The 22111-nt window shown below is 47.5% G+C and overlaps 1 protein-coding gene across 2 annotated transcripts in view; it reads left to right on the top strand.

Annotated features, from left to right (window-relative positions):
• The window catches only part of VTI1A (vesicle transport through interaction with t-SNAREs 1A), a 385253-nt gene that overhangs the window by 350292 nt on the left and 12850 nt on the right, over positions 1-22111 (top strand). The gene's annotated exons all lie outside the window — the stretch shown is intronic.

Genomic DNA, 22111 nt, shown 5'->3' with positions numbered 1-22111 from the left:
TCTTACACATTCGGAAGCCTGGCTGCACCCATGTGCCTTGCCTGGCTTCTGCTGTAGCTGTTGCATGCCTGCCCAGCGATGCTGAAGCACGGGGCTGGGGCTGCGGCTGCCTTTTGCTGTGGCTGAGTTAAGGAAGTGAGTGTTATTTGATATAAACTGCTGTGGACAGAGCAGGAGTAAGCGGATTATTTCAGACAGCGTTAGGAGGTAACCGGAGGAAGATTAGCGCTCCACGAGGCAGATATCACAAGCAAATTAGAAAACCTCCCCAATTAGTACGAGAAACCCAGATTTGTGCTGTTTGTGATCTTCTGCTGAAAGGCAAAGTGTCGACATTATGGGCTCGAGTCTTGATTTAAGCTGAAATGTTGGCATTTCCTATCAGGGCATGTTAGCATCTGAGGCTGTGTACTGGCCTAATAAATGAAATAAACCCCTGTTCTCCCCGGCTGCCAAGTCTTCCCCGTTCTGACGTTCTATACGTTGGGTAATGTTTTTTTTGGCCCTGGAATAATCTCTAGGGCACATTATAATATTTCGATACTGGGACTATTTGACATGACTCCAGTATCCCGCTCTTAATCTCTCCTTTGTTTGTTTGTCCTGTGGCACATGTATTGTGCTGAAGTCATAAAAATGGAGTGTGCAAAATGCCAGATGCTACAAATGCAATTAGATACTTAAAAATAGCTTCCTTGGTGGCACTGCATGAAATCTGAACTGGGCCCTATTTTTCCAAGCAAGGTGGCACTTTTCTGCTAAGCTACTGAATGTGTGCTCTGACAGGACGTACAGGTCCCCCTTCTGAGGCCGCTGGGCAAGTGCTCAGGTCATTCTAGAAGTCAGACCAGGCACCTGTCATCCTGGCAATGTTGTGGCAGTCTCAGGTGTGCTTCTGTTCTCATTCTCCAAGTGCCCTGTGTGGTCTCCAGCATCTCGGCCTCTGACGTTTTACCGTCAAGTTGTACGTGGTAGAAGCCCTCCGCAGACTGAGGCTGACTTATGTAAAGAAAGTGGGGTAGCTATATCCCTTGTTTGAAGATTGGACATGCATTTCAAATAAACTTTTATTTCACCAGAATTCAAACAACTGCAAAGCCCAGAATTTATTTTGCAATCTTATCCAAGGAAGAAGGTAACATTTTTGTATATGTGTGTGCTGAGTCGCTCAGTCATGTCCGACCCCTACTGACCCTTTGGACTATAGCCCGCCAGGCTCCTCTGTCCATGGGATTTTTCAGGCCAGGATACTGGTGTGGGTTACCATTTTCCTCCTCCAGAGGATCTCCCCAACCCAGGAATCAAACCTGTGTCTCATTGCAGGTAGATTCTTTACTGGCTGAGCCATCAGGGAAGCCGTGTCTATGTGTATGGAAGCTGATAAATAGCGCACATTCTTCTGACTCTAAACGTAGTACATATTCATTACAGCAATTTTTGGAAAATGTGGTGAGTCATAGAAGATTTTTTTTCTGTAATCACCATGATCTCAATACCTAAGCACAATTACTTTCATTTCAATATATGTCTTTCCAATTTTTCTTCAAGTTTATACAGGCAAACTTTTGCTCAAGTTTACCCTTTTGCAGAATTAGGATCATAATATGCACAGTATGTATAATCTTTGCTTTTTACCTAATATATTATAGACAAGAAAATGTGTCATCTTAATGACAAGTAGGATAAAACAAGACGCCCTCAAACCTTCTGAATGATTGAGAACAAATTTATTCAGTGTTGTTTTAGTATTAATCCTATTTCAGTATTTTTTTTCTTTGAAAATTATAGGGTTTATAGCCGCTCTCAACTCACCAGTGTTATAGGAAATATTATCATATCATTACGTGTTTTTGAGGAGAACTTTGCATTTTCTCTGTTTTTACATGCATGATCTAATCTGAACATCACAAAAACCTTTAACATAGGTGGAAAAAAGAACAGATGTTGTTATCCCTGATTTGATTCATAAATGCAAAATGAGCTACAATGTAAGATACACCGTGATGCCAGTCCTTATTCTTCCCACAATGCACTGCTTGTCATCTTTGAAACCGGAACTCATTTTATTTTATTTTTTTAATTTTTAAAACTTTATTTGGCTGTGCTAGGTCTTTATTGCGGCATGTGAAATCTTTAGTTGTGGCATGCGGGATCTAGTTCCCTGACCAGGGACTGAACCCAGGTCCTGTGCATTGGGAGGGTAGAGTCTTAGCCACTGGACCACCAGGAAAGTCCCTGGACCTCATTTTAAATACCAGCTTTGCCACTGACTAGCTGTGTGATCTTGGGCAAATTCATCCCCCCCCTAAGCCTCAGTTTTCTTCTCTGGAAAATGGTAACATTGATATTTTTGTCATAGACTTGTTAATAAGGATTAAATAAAAGCATTGGTGTGAAGTACATAATGGTGCATGTTCAGTCGCTCAGTCCTGTCTGACTCTTTGTGACCCCATGCACTGTAGCCCACCAGGCTCCTCTGTCCATGGAATTTTCCAAGCAAGAATACTGGAGGGGGTTGCCATTTCCTTCTTCGGGGGATTTTCCCCACCCAGGGATCAAACCCGCATCTCCTACATTGGCAGGCAGATTCTTTACCACTACACCACCTGGGAAGACTTAGGATAGTATAAGGGACTGAAAAAGATAAATAAATCTTACTATTGTTTTTTTCTCTCCCATATTTTCTCTTTCTTATAACATTGTGAATAAAGTATTATGTTTCCTTTTCCAATTCACTCAATTCTTAGTTTAGCATTATTTAAAATAATTATTAATATTTATGTAATAATATACAATTTAAGAAAATACAGAAATACATAAAAATAGAAAGCAAAAAGTACTCACCACCCAAATACAAACACCATTACCACTTGGCTACATTTCCTTTCAGTCCTTTTTTTATTTTTTTTATACAAAGGCCTGCCATTTTTAGACATGTCAACTAGTGTCTTGCACTAAGGAATATCAGTGGCAATTAAGGTATGTGCTTTATAGACCGCGGTCTGTAGCTACCACGTCTTGCTCTTGCTTCCAGATCTTAAAAGAGATCCCTGGGACTTCCTTGGTGGTCCAGTGGTTAAGACTCTGTTCTTCCACTGCAGGGGGCATGGGTTCAATCCCTAGTCCAGAAACTAAGATCCCACGTGCCATGGAGCTCAGGCAGCCAAAAGAGAGAGAAAACAAAGAAGTGTCTCTTTGGAATCCTACTTCCATTGGCAGGAAGCCAAAATGGGGAGTTGGATGGGTGGTCATAGCAGGAGTGCAATGAAGATGTTTCCAGAACATGAGGTCTCTAAATGCATTGATGAGTCCCTCACCCAGTGGTCCTGTGGCCTTGGAGTAAATTGTATAAAATATCGGTCCCCAACCTTTCTGGCATCAGGCACCAGGTTTTGTGGAAGACAGTTTTCCCACAAACCAGGGGCAGAGGGGATGGTTTGGGGATGATTCAAGTGCAATAGGATTTGAGCTTCTCTGAGAATCTAATGCCACAGTTGATCTGATCAGATGGTAATGCAAGCAGTGGGGAGTGGCTATAAATACAGATGAAGCTTCACTGGCTCACCAGCCACTCACCTCCTGTTCAGCCTGGTTCCTAACAGGCCGCAGACCAGTACTGGTCCCTGACCCAGGGGTTGGGGACCCCTGGTGTAAAACCCAGGGCATCCCTTCACAAAACCAGCTTCTCTGACATAGAAAGAGGGACTGAACTTCAGCAGAGGTCACCACCATTGTCAGGCCCAAATTCAACCTCATTATGATCCAGGGCATGGGCAACTCAGAGTTACTGCACCCAGATATCTTCAGCCCCTGGGAAGAAAAGCCCTTCCCGGCCCTTAAAAGGTATTCTGTTCAAGCCGAAAAGAAAATTCCTACAGCCAAGCATCTCCTGTCAGCTAATTTGATAGTTCTCTATCAGTCAACCATTAGTGAATACATTGATTCTTCTTCTTTTTTTTCTTTTCTCCTTTTTTGCAGTTCTGCCTTGGCTATTCCCAAGATTTCTCTGAACCAGTTGGGCAAAATTGATTTTTATTAGTTCCACTGGCCTTGTGGAAAATTATCTCATGAACTGGTTTTTATAGGAAGACTCAAAGCACAGCACAGGGTGAAAAATAAGCCTATAGCAGTCAAACCTGTTGTCTGAAATGTCTTCAGACTGGAAGGCTGAATTTATTGCACAAAACAAGTACTAGCGAGGCGGAGGTGTGCAGTCCTGCTCATTATCACTGGAAAGGAGAACCAAAAAGCTGAGTAAAAAATTAAATTTTAATAATGCCACTGATATTTTCTAAATCTTTCCTGACAGAAAGATTCTCATTATTTTTATCTGTCTCTGAGTAGGTTCTTTTAGTGCCATCTCAGACATGGCCTCAGCTATGATTGTTTTCTAGGCTTTAAAGCTTCTGAAAAACCAAATATATACAGAGAGAAAGATGCTTTAGATTGTTCAAGGAAGGGCCGTGACCGTGGTAACATTTTGGCTCGCATATCTGCAGCCAACATTTGCTGGGAACGCCTTCTGCTTCCACAAAAGAGGTCCGTGTTATTAAGACAATTGAAGTAAATCCCCCAAAACAAAGAGAACCCGCGATCCACTGTATTTGGCTACAGGGGATCACAGGGGCCCCCAAGTCCCAAATTTGGGTTTGTTCTGGAAACCACCCCATGCTAGCCATGAAAAGAGATTCAAGAGGGAAAAAATGAAATTATCTTATTGTTTCAGTAAACGTGTAAACTTGCCTTCCAAGTATCACAATAGTACAGAATTGTTTGGGGGATAAGAGAGAAAATAAAGCCAGAATCATTAAAGTAGCCAACCCACAAAAATGTGAATTCTTTTTGTTTTCTTAGTTCTTTAGTGCCTGCGTATAAACCTGTCTTGGTCCCAAAAGGATTTATAGCAATTTGCAAAAATGTATACAATACAATAAATTTTCTATATAGTAAATGACATCCAGAGGGAGTTTAGTACACAAACAGTGGAACAGCTCATGAGTTTGTGAGAAGCGGGCTACAGATTTATCTCTAGGCATCTGGCAGGCCACTTGAAGAGGAAGATGGTTTCTGTTGTTATTTAGTCACTAAGTTGTGTCTGACTCTTTTATGACCCCATGGACTGTAGCCAGACTTCTCTGTCCATGGGATTTCCCAGGCAAGAGTACTGGAGTGGGCTGCCATTTCCTCCTCCAGGGGATCCCAACCCAGGGATCGCACCCATCTCTCCTTCACTGCAGGCAGATTCTTTACCACTGACCCACCAGGGAAATCCTATGGTTTCAGTTAGATGAGTCAACATCCATGAGATGAAAACACAGCCCCAGAAAGAACACCTTCCCATGGGACCTCATTGCAGGTGCACACGCCGTACAGAGTGGTGAACATGTTCAAGAGCATCCTTACAGGAAATACAAGCTCCGTCCCAAGGTTGTCTTGTACTGCCCCTCAGCATAAGCAGGAGGTGTGGAGCTAAGCACAGCCAAGCGCGCATACGCAAACCTAAGCCTAGCAGGTGGTAGAGACTCCCGGGGCCTCCGCTGCTCCAGGGGAGACTCCTGTGCCTCCAGGAGAGGTGGACCCCATTCATTGGGCCCCTCGATCAACACTGTTTCCCTCAGCTGGACTTCTGACAAGTGTTCAGCAGGGAAGTTTGGGAAAAAGTGAAAGTGAAGTTGCTCAGTCATGTCTGACTGTGCAGCCCCACGGACTGCAGCCTACCAGGCTCCTCCATCCATGGGATTTTCCAGGCACAAGTACTGGAGTGGGTTGCCATTTCCGTCTCCAAGAGATCTTCCCAACCCAGGAATTGAACCTGTGTCTCCCACATTGTAGGCAGACACTTTACCATCTGCGCCACCAGGGAAGTCCCTAGTTTGAAGCTGTACCCAGTTCAGTTAGGAACCTCCTATGGTACCGCCTTATATTGATAATTAGGGCGCTCCTGTTGTCTAGTAGCCAGTTAGAGGGCTGGATTTCACCATCCATGTGTGAAGATTAAGGCCAGGGAGCTTGAAGGCAGTACCTCCAAAGAATGGCAGAGGAAAGAATGGCTTCTTCTTTCTAAGATTCAGGCTGCTCCATGGCTCAGTTTCTTTAAAGATCACTCTTGACTTCTGGTTTTTGGTTTCTGACTTTTGGTTTTTCTGTTTATTACAGCCAAACAATGAGCCTGAGAAAGAGTGCAAAAGCCACTCTACTCCTTGGCAGTTTAATTCCTTTATTTTTACCAAGTCCACAGACATGGCTGTCAGCGAACATCCTCAGGGATGCTTGGGTCACATGTATTTACTACCATTTTAGGAAAGGGAAAATGCAGTCACATTATTTTTCACCAGATGACTCAATAGACTGAGCGTAGGGGCCATCCTCCAAACCTCTCTGCCACTCATCCTCCAATGAGGAGGGCACTGGCTTATAAGGTGTTGCACATCAGATGTACACCCTCCTCCGTGAGTCACCAGCCAGACTCTCCAGCGCCTTCTCCAGGCTGTGAGGATCAAGGGGGCTGCAGATGTGTGGTCCAGTCCTGACCTCTGCCTGTGCATTTCATCGCCTCGTGAGAGGTCCAGAAGGCACACACAAGCTGGTTTCTGGCTTCTGTTGACCTCTCTCTCTAGCCCTCGACCCTGCGGTTAGGAATCAGTTATGGGCTAAGTTGGATGCACTCAGTGTAGACCCTGGTTATTGATGCTCACACCAAGGCTGAACTTCAGACTTCCACAGGGTCAGGAGGGCTGGGCTCTTCCTGCCTCTGTGAGAATCTCCAGCAATGTAGGGCAAGGAGGCGCTCCCTGACCCACCCCCTTCCTTTTAACTCACCCCTTAATAACTAGCCGGAGGTCACAGGCTAAAGATCAGGACCGCTCTGACCCATAGACACATGTGCTTTGTTTGGCTGCCCAGTGTTTTGGAAAACTTTTTCTTAGTTGCCAATATTTAAAACTTGAGAGATTTTGCAGAAAGAGCACAATTTCTGGCTTCTCTTGGCAAAAAAGAAGATCCAGCTGTACTGAGCCAACTTTCCATCCCCAGAGCGACTAGGAGCAGTGCCCTGATTTAGAAAGAGGGCAGGCACGCCCAGTTCTCCGGTCCCCTCTCCTGATGCCTGCAGCCCTCAGACTGGAGATACCTGCTCCTTGCCGCCAGACTTCCTTCCTTGGTTAGAGAAGAGAATTACACGTGTTCCCAGGCCAGCAGGTGACCGCCAGCAGGGGACGTGGCTTCACCTGAGCAAACATGGGGTTCCTGCTAGCTGATTGTCACCCTGTTCCAGCCTCCTCCCTCCCAAAGGAGTGTGAGTCAGCCATTGTGCTTATGTTAAATAAGCCTTCAGAGGAGGTCTTCTTCACCTGGGGCTCACCTGCTCAGAAATGCTGCTATGGGGAACCCAGAGGGATAGGGAGGGAGGTAGGAGGGGGGTTTGGGATGGGGGACACATGTACACCTGTGGCTGATTGATGTCAGTGTACAGCAAAAACCACTACAATATTGTAATTAGCCTCCAATTAAAATAAATTAATTTTTTTAAGAACTTAAAAAAACAGCAGTTTGGAGTGAAAGATGGTGAGGGAGAGTCAAGTTTGAGCAGACAGTGCACGCCCTGCTGGCTGTCTCCCGCAGCCCAGGATTCACGTCAGCAGAAGATCCCTCCCCCGGGTCAGGAGCGGGTGCCCGGAGCCCGGAGCGAAGGTCGCCTGATGGGAGCTGGCAGCAGAGAGGGCCTGTGAGGAGCCGCTGTGGAGATGGAACTGGTGGGAAGGCAGAGAAAGAAAGGGAGAAACACCCTGACTTCTCTCTCCCTCCCGCCTCACTGTTCTGCCAACACCTCCCATTGGCTGAACGCAGTGAGCAGCCGGCCTACAGGGGTTAGGGTGGTGGTGGAGGCAGTTTCTTTATGATAAAGAGCAAAGCAGTGAAGGCATAAGAGAAGGATCTGAAGACACATGGCCCCAGAATTGGCACAGTGAGGATATGAGTTAAGACATATCCCATTCAGTCACAGAATCAAATCTGGATGAAAGAGAGAAGTTCTTATATTATGATCTAGAAAACATAACCACATCCCTCAGGAGCTGACAGAGATGCAGATGGCTGATAAACCTTTGCCAAAATGTTTTATTCCCCCAACATCAGGAAAGAAAAAAGGTGTAAATCCATGACTCTTAGGAGACACGTATCTAATGTCAGATCTTGCAGGAAATATTGTGAAAGCCCATCACAAAAGCCAAGGCAGCCGTGTCTCCACCCGTGTGACCTCAAGCAGCCCCGATCCAGAAGAGGCATCTTGGCTGTCAAGGCGCGTCTCTAGGGAAACTGACAGCTGGGGAGGGCAGCCTCCGACTTCCTGGGTAACGGAGGAGCTGCTGAAGGTGGGGCTTCCAGGAGATGGGCTGAGCCTGGACCCCATAAGGCAACCTAATCAAGGCCAGCAATGGGATGTGCCCTCCAGGAATCACTAGAGGAATGTGAAGGCCTTCCAGGCTAAGGCACCTGATGGGGCGTGTCTACTGGAGGGGAGGGAGCAGCCAAACAAGGAGGAATTTCAGGACTCACTGCTGGGAGACGAGTGAGCAATAGATAATAGGAGTGAATGGACTGTTGCTCACCAGGCTCCTCTGTCCATGGGATTCTCCAGGCAAGAATACTGGAGTGGGTAGCCATTCCCTTCTCCAGAGTATCTTCCCCACCCAGGGATGGAACCTGGGGATGTGGGCAGATTCTTTACCGTCTGAGCCACCAGGGAAGCCCCAATAAAATAATAGCTATTATAGTTCAGTTCTAAGCAGTTACTATTGCCAAGCACTGGTCCAAGCACTTGATGTTGACTTAACTCACTTATTTATTCATGTAATTAATTGACTAAGGTACTGCTATTATTAACCCTATTTTTCTGATGAGGCTGAAGCATTGGTTCTTTGGACCTTTCAGATTCTTTGTATTGGTACACTCATCTTTTTTTTTTTTAAACAGAGGGACTGATGGAGGATTTCGCACTTTTTATTTTGCCAAGTAAGAGGGACTAGTTTTCCAAAGAGAGTGTATATTTCCAATGTCCAAGTTGGGACCCTGGAAGAAAACAGTGACATCTACTATCCCCATCATTCCACAAAATAAAGAATATTTCACACTAAAAGAGCCAAGGACATAATCTTGGAGAAGTAATGAAGTAATTTGCCCTACTGGTTTGTGGCAGATTCGAGTCCCAGAAGTTGGCTCCAGAAACGAAGGCGACTGATTAACTTCTGCCCAAACGTAGCTCATGGCTTCTCTGGAGAGTAAGGGAGGTGGGAGACTCTCGGCCAGGGAGGGGTTGGGGAGTGGCTCATTCAGGAGGGCAGTGAGGTTGCTTCACAGTATAGGGCAGGACCCGGCAGAGTGAGGAATCTCCCTCAGGACACCCAGCAGGAGAAGCAGAGGGGAGCGTGAATAGCCTTCCTCTTTCCCTGATTCTGTTGAGGGATTGGGTCTTCAGGCGCTTACCTAGAAGAGAGGGGCTGAAAGGGCACAACCAGTCTGCCAGTGACCAAAAAAAGCTGATGAACTATGCTCCTGAGTAGCAATGACTATTATCTGAGTAGCTCACAGTGCGTTAACGCCAGGCACTAAGTAAAGAGTTGGCTTCGGTTAATCAGTGTTCTGTGCTAGCAGCAGAAGTTACCTTGCGCGCCCACTTTCTGTGTGCGTGGAGAAGAGTGTAAGGATGAAGATGTCCAAGAGTTGCCTTCAGACGACCAAGGCGAGTCTGACAGAGAATGTGAGACACGCCAGTTACGTAAATAACCACCTTATTATGTGTGTGTCCAGCAGGGGTGGAAGATAAGACTGGAGAGGTGGGCTGGGGCTTCAGGGAACTCCTTTGCCCAAAGAGGCATGATATAATCTCCACCTCATGGGATTGTAGTAAGGGTTCAACAACGTGTAGAAAATGCCAGAACGGCACCTGGCTGGGAGTCCACATCCCACTCAGATGAGCTTGTGGGTATGGTATGGCTTCAGCTCTCGTCGCCGTCACTGATGTTGCTGTTGGCATCACCATGGCAACCACACTGTGACAGTGTGAGGAGGACTCTCCAGAGGGTAGAGCTGGGTGGGATTTTCCAGCTCTGGGGTTCACAGACTTTGACATTTCTTGGATTTGGGACTTTCTAAACAGAGGACTGAAGAAGATTGTCCACTTTTGATTTTGCCAAGTAAGAGAGAGTAGTTTCCAAGGAGAGAGCACATTTCCAATGTCCAAACAAGGACTTTGGAGGGAAAAAAATGTACCATCTGCTATCACCGACACTCCATAAAATAAAGGGCATTTGCACACAGAAACAGTAGGAAGGACAATCTCAGAGGAAAGGGCAGCCCTTGAAATCAAGTAATCTGGGTTTAGGCCTTCCCTGGTGGCTCAGATGGTAAAGAATCTGCCTGCAATGCGGGAGACCTGGGTTCTAGCCCCGGGTCAGAAAGATCCCCTGGAGAAGGAGATGGCAACCCATTCTAGTATTCTTGTCTGGAGAATTCCATGGACAAAGGAGCCTGGTGGGCTACAGTCTGTGGGGGTCTCAAAGAGTCGGACACAAGCTTCGCCCTGGCGTTTGGGAATCACTGTTATCCATCCTTCCATGCCTCTCTTCAGTGAGTTATACATAAAGTTCCTTCAAGTTTTTCCGTAAGATGTTACTGAAAACCTGAACCAACATTTTAGCCAACCCAGTTTATAGACATGGCACTGGGTTGGGCTCAGTAAGAGAGTGATAGGTTCTGAGCTGTGTTCCCGGATTTTGGTGAACATTCCCTGTTGGCAGAAGATGTATTTCGAGTCACCGTGATGTGCAGTTGCCACGGTGGCCCCGGCCACTCTCGTGAGAAGGACGATCACAGTGAACCAGGAATGGGCCTGGGGGTCTGAAGACGTGGCTGGGCCCTGCAGGGTTGACCTTGGGCATGTCCCTCCACCTCTCAAGGCCTCCAGGTCCATGACTCTAAAACTAGAGTGTGGAGACCTTCTCCAGCTCTGGGAGTCTCCAAACCTAGGAGAGATTACGTGTAACTTACCTAGCTACAGGATCATTTCATTTTCTTCAACTGTTTTCCAAGCCCTTTGATTGAAGCAAGCTGCCCTGATCCTCTCTGAAAGCCTGGTAGCCAGCAAAGCTCTCCAGGCCCCCTGCCGTCATCAAGTCCATATTTAAGAGTGGCAGCAGGCCGCACTGCCCGGGCTGAAATGTGCTGTGTGTTTGGCCCCGCAGAGTGCAGTGTAACTACACACCACTGCTTAGACCCGGGCAGACTTATCAATGGGCTCTGACAGGTACTTGCTGGCTGCCTTCCCGGGCTGGGAAGGTCTCCTCAAGCCAGCCAATGGGATGCCCTCCCTTTGCCTTTGATGTTCATGAGGCCATCTCAGAGGGAAGGCTCGCCCTGCCAGGGACAGTGTTACCGTGAGACCCAGATGTACCAGCCTGTGGGATCCAGAAGTCTGGTGGGCTTGGGGTGGGGGTAGGGGGAGCACCACCTCCTCCACCCTATCCAGCCCCTGGAGGCTCCACAGGCAGCTCCTCCAGCTTCTGACCACTTTCCTCCTGCCTGTCCCCTCTCCTGAAAGTGCATTTCCTTTCAGAGAATGACTTGCCAACTACACGCATATAAAGGCTTTACCTTTTCAAAATGCTGTATAATCTTTAATGAGCTAATCCTCTTCTCCCTGGGGTGGTTGGTGAATAGGATGCTTTTGCTCCGGAAGAAACTGGAGTGACTTGCTCCAGGTCGCCTCAGGCCAACCCAGGATTGTGGGTGCACAACAAATTGTCCCCAGCCCCTAATGACGGCCTTTGTTGTGAGGCTTCTGTAATTGATTGCTCTTTGTGACACTGTCGGCTCCCACGGGGCACGGACTCCGGGTTTCTTTTCTTCTGCTGAGGGACTTGGCCAGACCTGCTGTCCCCATCTGCACAGCGTGCAAGGACCACAGTCTCCAGCGGAGGAGAACGTGCCCTCGATAGCTTTTAGCTTTGAGTCCAGGAGTGCGCAAACCACCGATAGCGTGCAAAACCTAGCCCCCTGTCTGCTTTCAGATGGCCCGTGGGATAAAAATGGTTTTGGCACTTTGAAATGGCTTGAAACCAATCAAAAGGAGAATATTTTTTGATATGGGAAAATTACATGAACTTCAAATCCCAGGGTCTGTAAAGAAAGTTTTATTAGAACACAACCATACTCCCTGGTCCACACATGACCTGGGTCTCCTTTTGCACCTCACAGGCAGAGTCGAGTAGTTACAACAGAGGCAGTATGGCCCATAGCCTAAAACATTGACCATCGTGGGTTGTATTGTGTGTTCACCGCTTCCTCCCATGCCCTTCCCCCAAGTCCATATATTGAAGTACCTCAGAATGTGACCCTGTTTGGAAATAAGATCTTTGCAAAAACAGTTGCTTAAGATGAGACATTCCTGGAGCAAGGTAGTCCCCTGGTCCGATACGACTGGTGTCCTTAGGAAAGAGGAAATTTGGATGCAGATATACACACAGGAAAAAACACCATGTGAAGATGAAAGCAGAGATCTCAGTGATGCTTCTCCAAGCCAAGGAACTTCAGATATTGCCAGCAAACCACCAGGAGCTAGGGGAGAGGCATGGAACAGATTCACTCTCCCAGCTCTCGGGAGGCTTCAACCTGCCAACACCTTGATCTAGGACGCCCAGCCTCCAGGAAGTGTGGCAACACATTTCAGCCACCCAGTCTGTGGTGCTTGGTTACTGCGGCTCCAGCAAACTCGTATGTTTATTATCTGACCCTTTACAGAAAAGGTTTGTGGATCCCTGTAAAATTAAGTAGAAACTTGAAAACAAAGTGCTACTCGTCCTCACTCAGGACCTAGCCTCTTTGTGCCACATACTGGTTCCTGTCACTCCTGGGACATCCCTGGTGGTCCAGTGGTTAAGTCTCCAAACTCCCAATGCAGGGGGCCTGGGTTTGATCCCTGGTCAGGGAACTAGATCCCACATGCTGCAACTAAGACCCATCACAGCCTAAATAAATAATTATTTTAAAAAAACAAAAAAACTATCCCTCCTGTGTCCTCTTCCCTCAGGACTCATGTATAACTGACCACTTCTAAAAGCAGGTCAGTAAATATGGACTCAGAATGGCAGATGATGGCTTAGTAAGCCAGAGATAGCATCTGGCCTTCTTCTTGTTTTAAATGTCTTATCCCAGAGGCAGGAGTCTCTGTGGGAGGAACCCCCTCAGGTCCCTCATCTCACATGGCTTTGAGCCACTGCCGACTCTGTTTGTGAATGGAAAGCTCATTCTGAGATGAAAGAACCAACTGCTCCTGAAGCTTGTGAACCCCACAGCTGTATGCAGAGCTTCCAGCGAACCAGACCGGAGCTGTCCTGACCTCAGAGGAGGACAGGGGTGTGGAGCAATGGAGAACGATTGGTCATTGTGAAGGCTGAGACCTGATGGCCAAGTTCACATCCTGGTGTGGATGTGAGAACTCTGAATATTCATGTCCCAGGGCCGCCATAACACAGCACCAAAAAAAAAAAAAAAAACTGGGTGGCTTGAAACAACAGAAATGTGGGCCATGCTCCCTCCAAAACCTCTTGGGGAGAGCTCTTCTCTGCCTCTTCCAGCTTCCGGTGGCCACACACACTCCTTGGCTTGTGGCAGCCTCTCTCCAGTCTTCATCTGACTTCACAAGGCCTTCTGCCCTGTGTTTGTGTCCTTTCTTCTCATAAGGACACTCGTCATTGGCTTAGGGCCTACCCTACACTCAAGATGACTTGAACTCAAGATCCTCCACAAATTACACCTGAGAAGACCCTGTTTCCAGATGAGATCAGGTTCTGAGGTGGACTTGGATTTGAGGTGGGTGAGACGGGTGCAGGGGTGGCTCTTCAACTCAGTACAGTATGGCTGAAAGACAGAATCCCCAGCCAAACATACTCTAATCAAAAGAGAATCGTTTGGCTCCTATAACTAGGAGGTTTAAATGTGACTCTTCAGGCACACAGCAGGGGTTCAAGTAATGCCCTCACAGTCCATCTTTTTCTCATCTCCTGGCTCCGTGTTCCTCTGTGTTGGCGTCGTTCAGGCAGGTTCCCCTGCTGCGTGGTGATAAGAATGCCTTCCACCCTCCGTGTGTGGGTGGTGCATGCATGCTGATGCATGCTCAGTCCATACAGTCATGTCCGATCCTTTGCAACCCTATGGACTGTAGCCTGACAGTCTCCTCTGTCCATGAGATTCTCCAGGCAAGAAGACTGCAGTGGGTTGCCATTTCCTCTTCCAGAGGGTCTTCCCAACCCAGGGATTGAACCCGCATCTCTTATGTCTCCTGCATCGGCAGGCGGGTCTTTACCACTAGCGCCGCATGTCCACCCCCCCCCCCCATATCTTCCTCCAGCCTCTCTGTGCTAGGCTTCCATTGTCTGTCCAGCCACTACCAGTAAAAAGAGTACCTTTTTCTTGAGTTTTTAGGAAAAGTCCTCATGGGACTCCATCTGGATTGGTTGGTATGCCAATTCCTAAATAGTGCTCTGCAGGGGCCAGAGAACTAATTAGCTGGGCCTGCCTGGATCACGTGTCCACTTGTGGAATCAGAGAATGGGGGGCGGGGTGCCCCACCTGAATCCCTGGGGTAAAGCTGGAGATTCCTCCTGAAGACACAGGACCTGGAAGACCCTGCGTGGATGTTATCAGAGGCCATAACAAACACACAGCTCTAGTTCAGGGGCAGCCAGGTACAGTTAAAGTTAGTGTTAGAGGCTGATTCCCAACGAACCATTTCTGGTGCTCCTATTTTCATCTCTTTTTGGTGAAGACTAACGTGGAATTGGATGCAGAACTGGGAGAGAATTCCCTTGGCCCTTGTTTTTTTAAAAGTTCCTTCCCCCACTGTTCTCCTGGTTGCTAAATATCCTGCCAATTGTTACTGTTCTGTCAGAACCCAAAGGTGGGGTGTCATTATTCAGGCCTGGTGGGCCAGGCAGGAAAGCATGTGCTGGACAGGACCCTAAACCTGTGGCATGTCTTGCCGTCTCCAGCTAGTGAATGCAGGCTTGTAAAGAGGCTTAGACGCAGCTGGCATGCTTCATGGTTGTGGGGAAGGGGGAGGCGGTGGTTAAGAACTAACTCCTAAAGCTGTGTGTGTCTACAGGCAGCCCTTAAAAACCAGGAAGACAACCACATCAACCTCCAGGGGAGCTTCATTCATTCATACATTCAGCAAGCCTTTTTTTTTTTTTTTTGAGAATGTCCGTGCTGAGCTCTGTTTTGGCCACTGGGAATACAAAAGACAAAGGAGATTCAGATCGTCAAAGGGTCACTTTTTCTTTTCCACTGGGGAAACATGCACAGAAACAGAAAATTCATAAAACTGTGTGGTTAGTGGTGAGAGAGGGGCCCAGGGAAATCCAAGCGTGAACAAGGGGTGTGGTTGGGAAATTCTCCTGGAAGAGGTGAGGAAAATATGCCTCCTGTAGGTCAAGGACTTGGTTTTGGAATCAGGGTGAATCAACCTAAAACTACTTTTTAGTTTCAAATAGCAGAAAATGCAGCTTAAACTGAATTCAGGAATAGTTAATTTATTTTCTCTTGTAACTGAAAGTCCAAAAGAAAGATGTTTGATAGAGAGGTTCACCATGTCTTCAGGACTGGGGTTCCATTTCTCTGCCTTTCCTTCAACTCTGCTATCCTCCATGGGTCAGCTTCTTTCTTAGAAGCTGGCTTCACTCATGGAAATAAAAGGGTTGCAGCAGATCCAGACCTGACATCCACACACCACACAGTGCAGGTGACTTCATATTCTAAGCAAACTTTCTGCCATTCACTCAGTTGCACAGGCCTCATTCACCTGCCTGCTTCTGGTGCAGTAACTGTGGTCAGGAGCGTGGAACACGGTGACCTCTTATCGTAGGTCACAGCTCTGCCCCTGGAGCTAGGGGTAGTGTCAGATGTTTGGAATGGAGAAATGAATGCAGCCAACATGTGTCTGCTCTTCATGGGAAGCAGAATGCCCACCTGAGCTTGCTGAAACTTTCATCAGCATACACTAGCATTGGTTATAGCTGAGTCTTCAGTGAAGTCTTATAACCAAGAAGGGAGCAAAGGGGCTCTCAGCTTCTGAAAACCAAGAGACAAAAAAACCTGTTCTTCAAACAAAGAAGTTGTATCATGCTAAGTCACGTCAGTTGTGCCTTACTCTTTGTGACCCCCATGGACTGCAGCCTGCCAGCCTCCTCTGTCCACGGGATTCTCCAGGCAAGAATACTGGGGTGGTTGTTGCCATGTCCTCTTCCAGGGGTCCTCCTGGCCCAGGGATCGAACCCACATCTGTTACATCTCCTACATTGGCAGGCAGCTTGTTTACCACTAGTGCCACCTGGGAAGCCCATATGAGCCTTCATCATACCCTGGCATCTGTGATGCTTTAAACCAAAGCCTCATCTGGCTTGGCCAGTCACCCTATCTTGGAGAACGGGGGCAAGAGTGCATCACCCAGTATAACTGATGCTGCAGTTTCAGTAACCGCCCCCCCCAATCTCACTGGCTTCATACTGGTCCACCAGGGGTCATGCTGAGCCCCCAGGGCAATGGTCTTCCTTGGGGTGACTTAGGGATCCAGGCAGAAGGAGTGAGTCTCCATCATCCTGAACCTCCACTCCCGGAACACTGTTGTAGTTCAGTCACTCAGCCATGTCTGACTCTGCGCCCCCGTGGACTGCAGCACGCTGGGCTTCCCTGTCCTTCACCATCTCCCAGAGCTTGCTCAAACTCATGTCCATTGAGTCAGTAATGCCATCCAACCATCTCACCCTCTGTCGTCCCCTTTTCCTCCTGCCTTCTATCTTTCCCAGCATCTGGCTATTCGAATCAGGTGGTCAAAGTATTGGAGCTTCAGCATCAGTCCTTCCAATAAATCAGTTCAGTTCAGTCACTCAGTCGTGTCCGACTCTTTGCGACCCCATGAATCGCAGCACACCAGGCCTCCCTGTCCATCACCAACTCCTGGAGTTCACTCAAACTCAACGTCCATTGAGTCAGTGATGCTATCCAGCCATCTCATCCTGTCGTCCCCTTTTCCTCTTGCCCCCAATCCCTCCCAGCATCAGAGTCTTTTCCAATGAGTCAACTCTTCGCATGAGGTGGCCAAAGTACTGGAGTTTCAGCTTTAGCATCATTCCTTCCAAAGAAATTCCAGGGATGATCTCCTTTAGGATGTACTGGTTGGATCTCCTTGCAGTCCAAGGGACTCTCAAGAGTCTTCTCCAACACCACAGTTCAAAAGCATCAATTCTTCAGCGCTCAGCTTTCTTCACAGTCCAACTCTTACATCCACATATGACTACTGGAAAAACCGTAGCCTTGACTGGACAGACCTTTGTTGGCAAAGTAATGTCTCTGCTTTTCAATATGCTATCTAGGTTGGTCATAACTTTCCTTCCAAGAAGTAAGCGTCTTTTAATTTCATGGCTGCAGTCACCATCTGCACTGATTTTGGAGCCCCCAAAAATAAAGTCTGACATTGTTTCCACTGTTTCCCCATCTATTTCCCATGAAGTGATGGGACCAGATGCCATGATCTTCGTTTTCTGAATGTTGAGCTTTAAGCCAACTTTCTCACTCTCCTCTTTCACTTTCATCAAGAGGCTTTTTAGCTCCTCTTCACTTTCTGTCACAAGGGTGGTGTCATCTGCATATCTGAGGTTATTGATATTTCTCCCGGCAATCTTGATTCCAGCTTGTGCTTCTTCCAGCCCAGCATTTCTCATGATGTATTCTGCATATAAGTTAAATGAGCCGGGTGACAATATACAGCCTTGACGTACTCCATTTCCTATTTGGAACCAGTCTGTTGTTCCATGTCCAGTTCTAACTCTTGCTTCCTGACTTGCATATAGGTTTCTCAAGAGGCAGGTCAGGTGGTCTGGTATTCCTATCTCTTTCAGAATTTTCCACAGTTAATTGAATATTCAGGACTAATTTCCTTTAGGATTGACTGGTTTGATCTTCTTGCTGTCCAAGGGACTCTCAAGCGTCTTCTCCAGCACCACAGTCGCTCAGTCGTGTTCGTCCCTTTCCAACCACGTGAACTGTAACCTCTGTCCATGAAATTCTCCAGGCAAGAATACTAGAGTAGGTAGCCATTCCCTTTTCCAGGGAATCCTCCCAACCCAGGGATCAAGCCCAGGTCTCCTGCACTGCAGGCCGATTCTTTACCATCTGAGCCACTAGGGAAGCCCCTCCCAGAATGTACACCCTCCTAAAACAGAACAACGAGGCAAGAGCCAGCTGGAGAGTCAAACCCTGGAAGTTAAATGCCTCCACCCAGAAGTGATGCCCAACTCTTTTGCTCACACTCCACTGACTAAGATAGGTCACATGGTCACATCTAACATCGAGGGGCAGGCGAGTGTCAGCACCCAGAAAACAGACGCCTGAGACGGTGGAATTCTGGGTTCCTCCGGTGAGAGAGCGGAGAGCTGTACCAGGTGCCTGCCTGCCTCCTTCCCTTCAACCAGTCTTCTGTGATTCCAGCTGCCACACGCTGGAGCTTGTTTCCAGAGGGGGAGGAGACTGGCAATGGAAAGATTAGCCGCTCCCTGGGTTCCACACAGGGATCAGTATTTTCAATAGTACTTTGTGAGTTCAGCCTCAAAGTAAATGGTTAATTCATCTTGTATCAACAGCACTGTGATTCAGAAAGTAAACTTGGAGAATCCTTGATGTTCCGGGCCCACATTCCTGTTAATTTGGCTCTGCATTCTTTTAAAGCCGCAGCGTGCTCGCTTAATGGAAGGCAGCATGCAAATGCGCAGGCTTTGCCTGGAGGCAGTTTAGCCTGGCTGTTTCAATGGACGTCTTCTTTCAAGTGTATATTCTTTCTTAAATTATTTACTGGGTAAACACACTTTGCATTTTCAAAAGGGAGATTAAGACTGCTTGCTGCAGACCTAGTGGAACGTAAAGCCCCCACCCCCCCATCCCCAACCCCGTCCAAAGTTAGAAAGTAGTTTGGGCTTCCCCCAAAGTTTGTTCTCTGCCTCTCAAGCTGGGAACCCCACTTCCTGGCTTGTGGTTCTGACTCTCTCTGGACTCTGCATTCCTTTCTGCTTCGCCTGCAGCCATACCTGCCAGCAGCCCCTGGCCGGGACTGTACTCCAGGCCTCCTCACAGATGGGGCCCTCCGATGCCAGCCCATGTTTCCCCGTCCAGGCTGGCTTGGTCTTATTCACTTTTCTGGTCCTTAGAGGTGCTGTATCCAATATCTTTGAGGCCCAAAGCTGGGTTGGCCGGGCCAGGGTCAGTCTCACTTCCAACTCCGTGAACACCAGTTCTCTTTATTTACTTATGTATTTGCCCCTCTGCGCCATTCATCCCAAATATTTGCCACCCTTTGGTTGAAAGCAAACCTCCCCTCTGGCCTCTTTCACTGCCAGCACCTGGTTCCATGAGGTTCCCTTCTCCCCGCTTCAGGGAGAGGGCCTAGCAGTGCAGTGTTCCATCTGAGGGGGACTTATTTGTTTATTCTCTTAGTTGCTCAGTCATGTATAACTCGTTGTGACCCCATGGGCAGTAGCCTGCCAGGCTCCTCTGTCCATGGGATTTCCCAGGCAAGAATACTGGAGAGGGTTGCAGTTTCCTTCTCCAGGGGGTCTTCCCAACCCAGGGATCAAACCTACATCTCTTGGCATTGGCAGGGGTGTTCTTTACCACTGAGCCACCAGAGAAGCCCTTTGGGGGATTTACCTCAGCTTTTAACTTCAGGTTTTCCTGTGTAGACGCCCTGAGATTTTCCTGCAAAGGAAATTTGCGCAGTTTTCTTCTCCATTCTCCTTTGAATGGAACGATTACAATTGCAGTTCTTTCGTCGCCATCCTTTGGATGGCTCTCCTGGGGACCTACTTGCCAGTCACCATGACTTGTGCTGGGGCTGCAGAGGTGACGGCACCAGGAACTGAGGATGCACCAAGGTCTTTCTGAACCTCTGTGAGCCTGTGGCACCCTTCTTGGGATCAGGTGTGTGTGTGCTGAGTGAATCAAAGATACGACCCATTAGGAAAGATCATGAGTGAAGCCCACTCCTCCTTGCCTAGAGATGAGGAAAACCCAATTAGGAAGACCTGGAAAGAGCTGAGGATTTAGGGATCCCCGTGTCTTCATTTTTCTAACCATGCCTCAGATTAAACAAGTAACACTCACAGTTAATCCTTTATAAATTAGCATCATGGATGCCTTGGGGCCCTCAACCCACAAATAAAATGGTTGTCAACCAAGAGACACACTACTGTATATTACTTAAGGCAGAATTTTAAAGAGTTTTCATGCTTTTAATCTGTTTCACTGCTGAGTTTCAATTTTGCTGATTTCCTTTGCAAGTCTGATGCGGGTAACGGTGGTAAATAAGAGATTTTGACAGTGACTCAGGCAAACGGGATGGGTAGGGACAGTTCTGAAGACTTCTGCCCCTTCCTGAAAGAAGGGGGGCAAAATCCATTTAGGTTTTAAATCAAGCCACCACGTCGCTCTGATTAGTGTTCGTAATTAGCCTCGCTTTTAACAAGCCGTGAAGTCCCGTTTTTATTTCTTTATTTTGGGGACAGAGGATCTTCCTGGCTCCTGAGTAAATATGGCCTGTTAAGTCTGAATTAGCTGTCATCACAGAAGAATTAATGTCAGGGTGCAGCCTTTCTAGTGGAGAAGGGAAGAAGCAAACGAGACAGATCTTAGCTGAGCCTTACGTGATAAATGAGGACCCGGCGAATCATTCATCTCCTTCGAGGAAAGTGGACACAGGCACTAAGGCAGTTTTGCGGAAGACGTGTCAGCAAATGTGATCATTTTGTAACCTGTCAGGAGGAGAGAGCTGGTCCTTCAAGGGGGGCCACAAGGGAGTGGGTTTGTCTGATGTGACTGTCTCTGTCCATCCATTTAGGCTTGGGGAAGAAGGGGGTGGGCGAGGGAGAATCTAGCTGAAACCACAAGAATGCCATCATCCTTCTGAGAAAGAAACTCATCCAGAAGCTAGAAAAGACTGTGAACACCTTGTAAAGATTTCTTCTCGAAGATATGAGGTTAGGAGGGTAGGGTCTCTGTTAAACTGGGGTCTGTGTGGTCCCACCTAGCTCCTTCTATGGGAGTCCCCATCCAGTGTTCTGTGTCTAGACAGGCAGCTGAATTTTTTTTTTCTTCTTCTTCTTATTTTTAATATTTATTTATCTGGCTATGCCATGTCTTTGTTGTGACATGCAGGATCTTCCATATTAATTGTGGCATGGGAGACCTGTAGCTGCAACATGAGAACTCTTAAGTTGGGGCATGTGGGGTCTAGCTCCCTGACTAGGGATCAAACCCCAGGCCCCCAGTATTGAGAGCATGGAGTCTTAGCCACTGGTCCACCAGGGAAGTCCCCAGCAGACCTTTTTCTTCTTGATATTTGGAGGATGGACAGATTGGGGTTTGCTATGAGGTCTTGATGGGATGGACAGCCACCTGGAGGGCCCACCAGTCCACCTCTATTTCTGCCTGCTTGGTTTGGTGGGAGCAAGTGTGGGCGAGGCTGTTTGACCCAGCTTCCCTTGGAAAACCTCAACCAGGGATTGTGACGTTTGACCTCTTTTCTCAGAATGAGGTATCAGATTATGAAACAACTTCATCAGAAGCCCTCTGCAGGCATTCTCGGAGCATACATCTTCACTCTAGTTCTTCTTCCAGCTCCCAGTTCCCCATCTGCATTTGGCAGAGCCAGGGCTGATGGGGTGGGAGTCCCAAGAGGTGAGGCCCCTCCAACCAAAGCACACCAGGCACCTGGGCCATATTTTGTATGAACCTGCATTTCTGTCTTTTTTTTTTTTTTTTTTTTTTTTTTTTGCCATGGAGCACATGTAATGTTTCCTCCTGGCGTCACAGAGCGTGAGCCCCAGTGACAGATGACGGTTTCGTAGCCTGAGCTGCAAGCTTGACACTTGCTTCTTAATCTTGTCCTTTTCTTCCTAAGTCTCTCTTTTACTTTTCCCCGGGTATTTCTGTACAGGTAAGTACCTTACTGTGACATGTTTCCTTAGTCTTTCACTTTCACAGGAAACACTGAGGGAAAAAAAAAAAAAAAAACGAG

This window comes from Capra hircus, chromosome 26, assembly GCF_001704415.2.
Source record: "Capra hircus breed San Clemente chromosome 26, ASM170441v1, whole genome shotgun sequence".
Lineage (NCBI taxonomy): Eukaryota > Metazoa > Chordata > Mammalia > Artiodactyla > Bovidae > Capra > Capra hircus.
The sequence above is the reverse complement of the archived record's forward strand: the minus strand, read 5'-3'. Positions and strand labels throughout refer to the sequence as shown.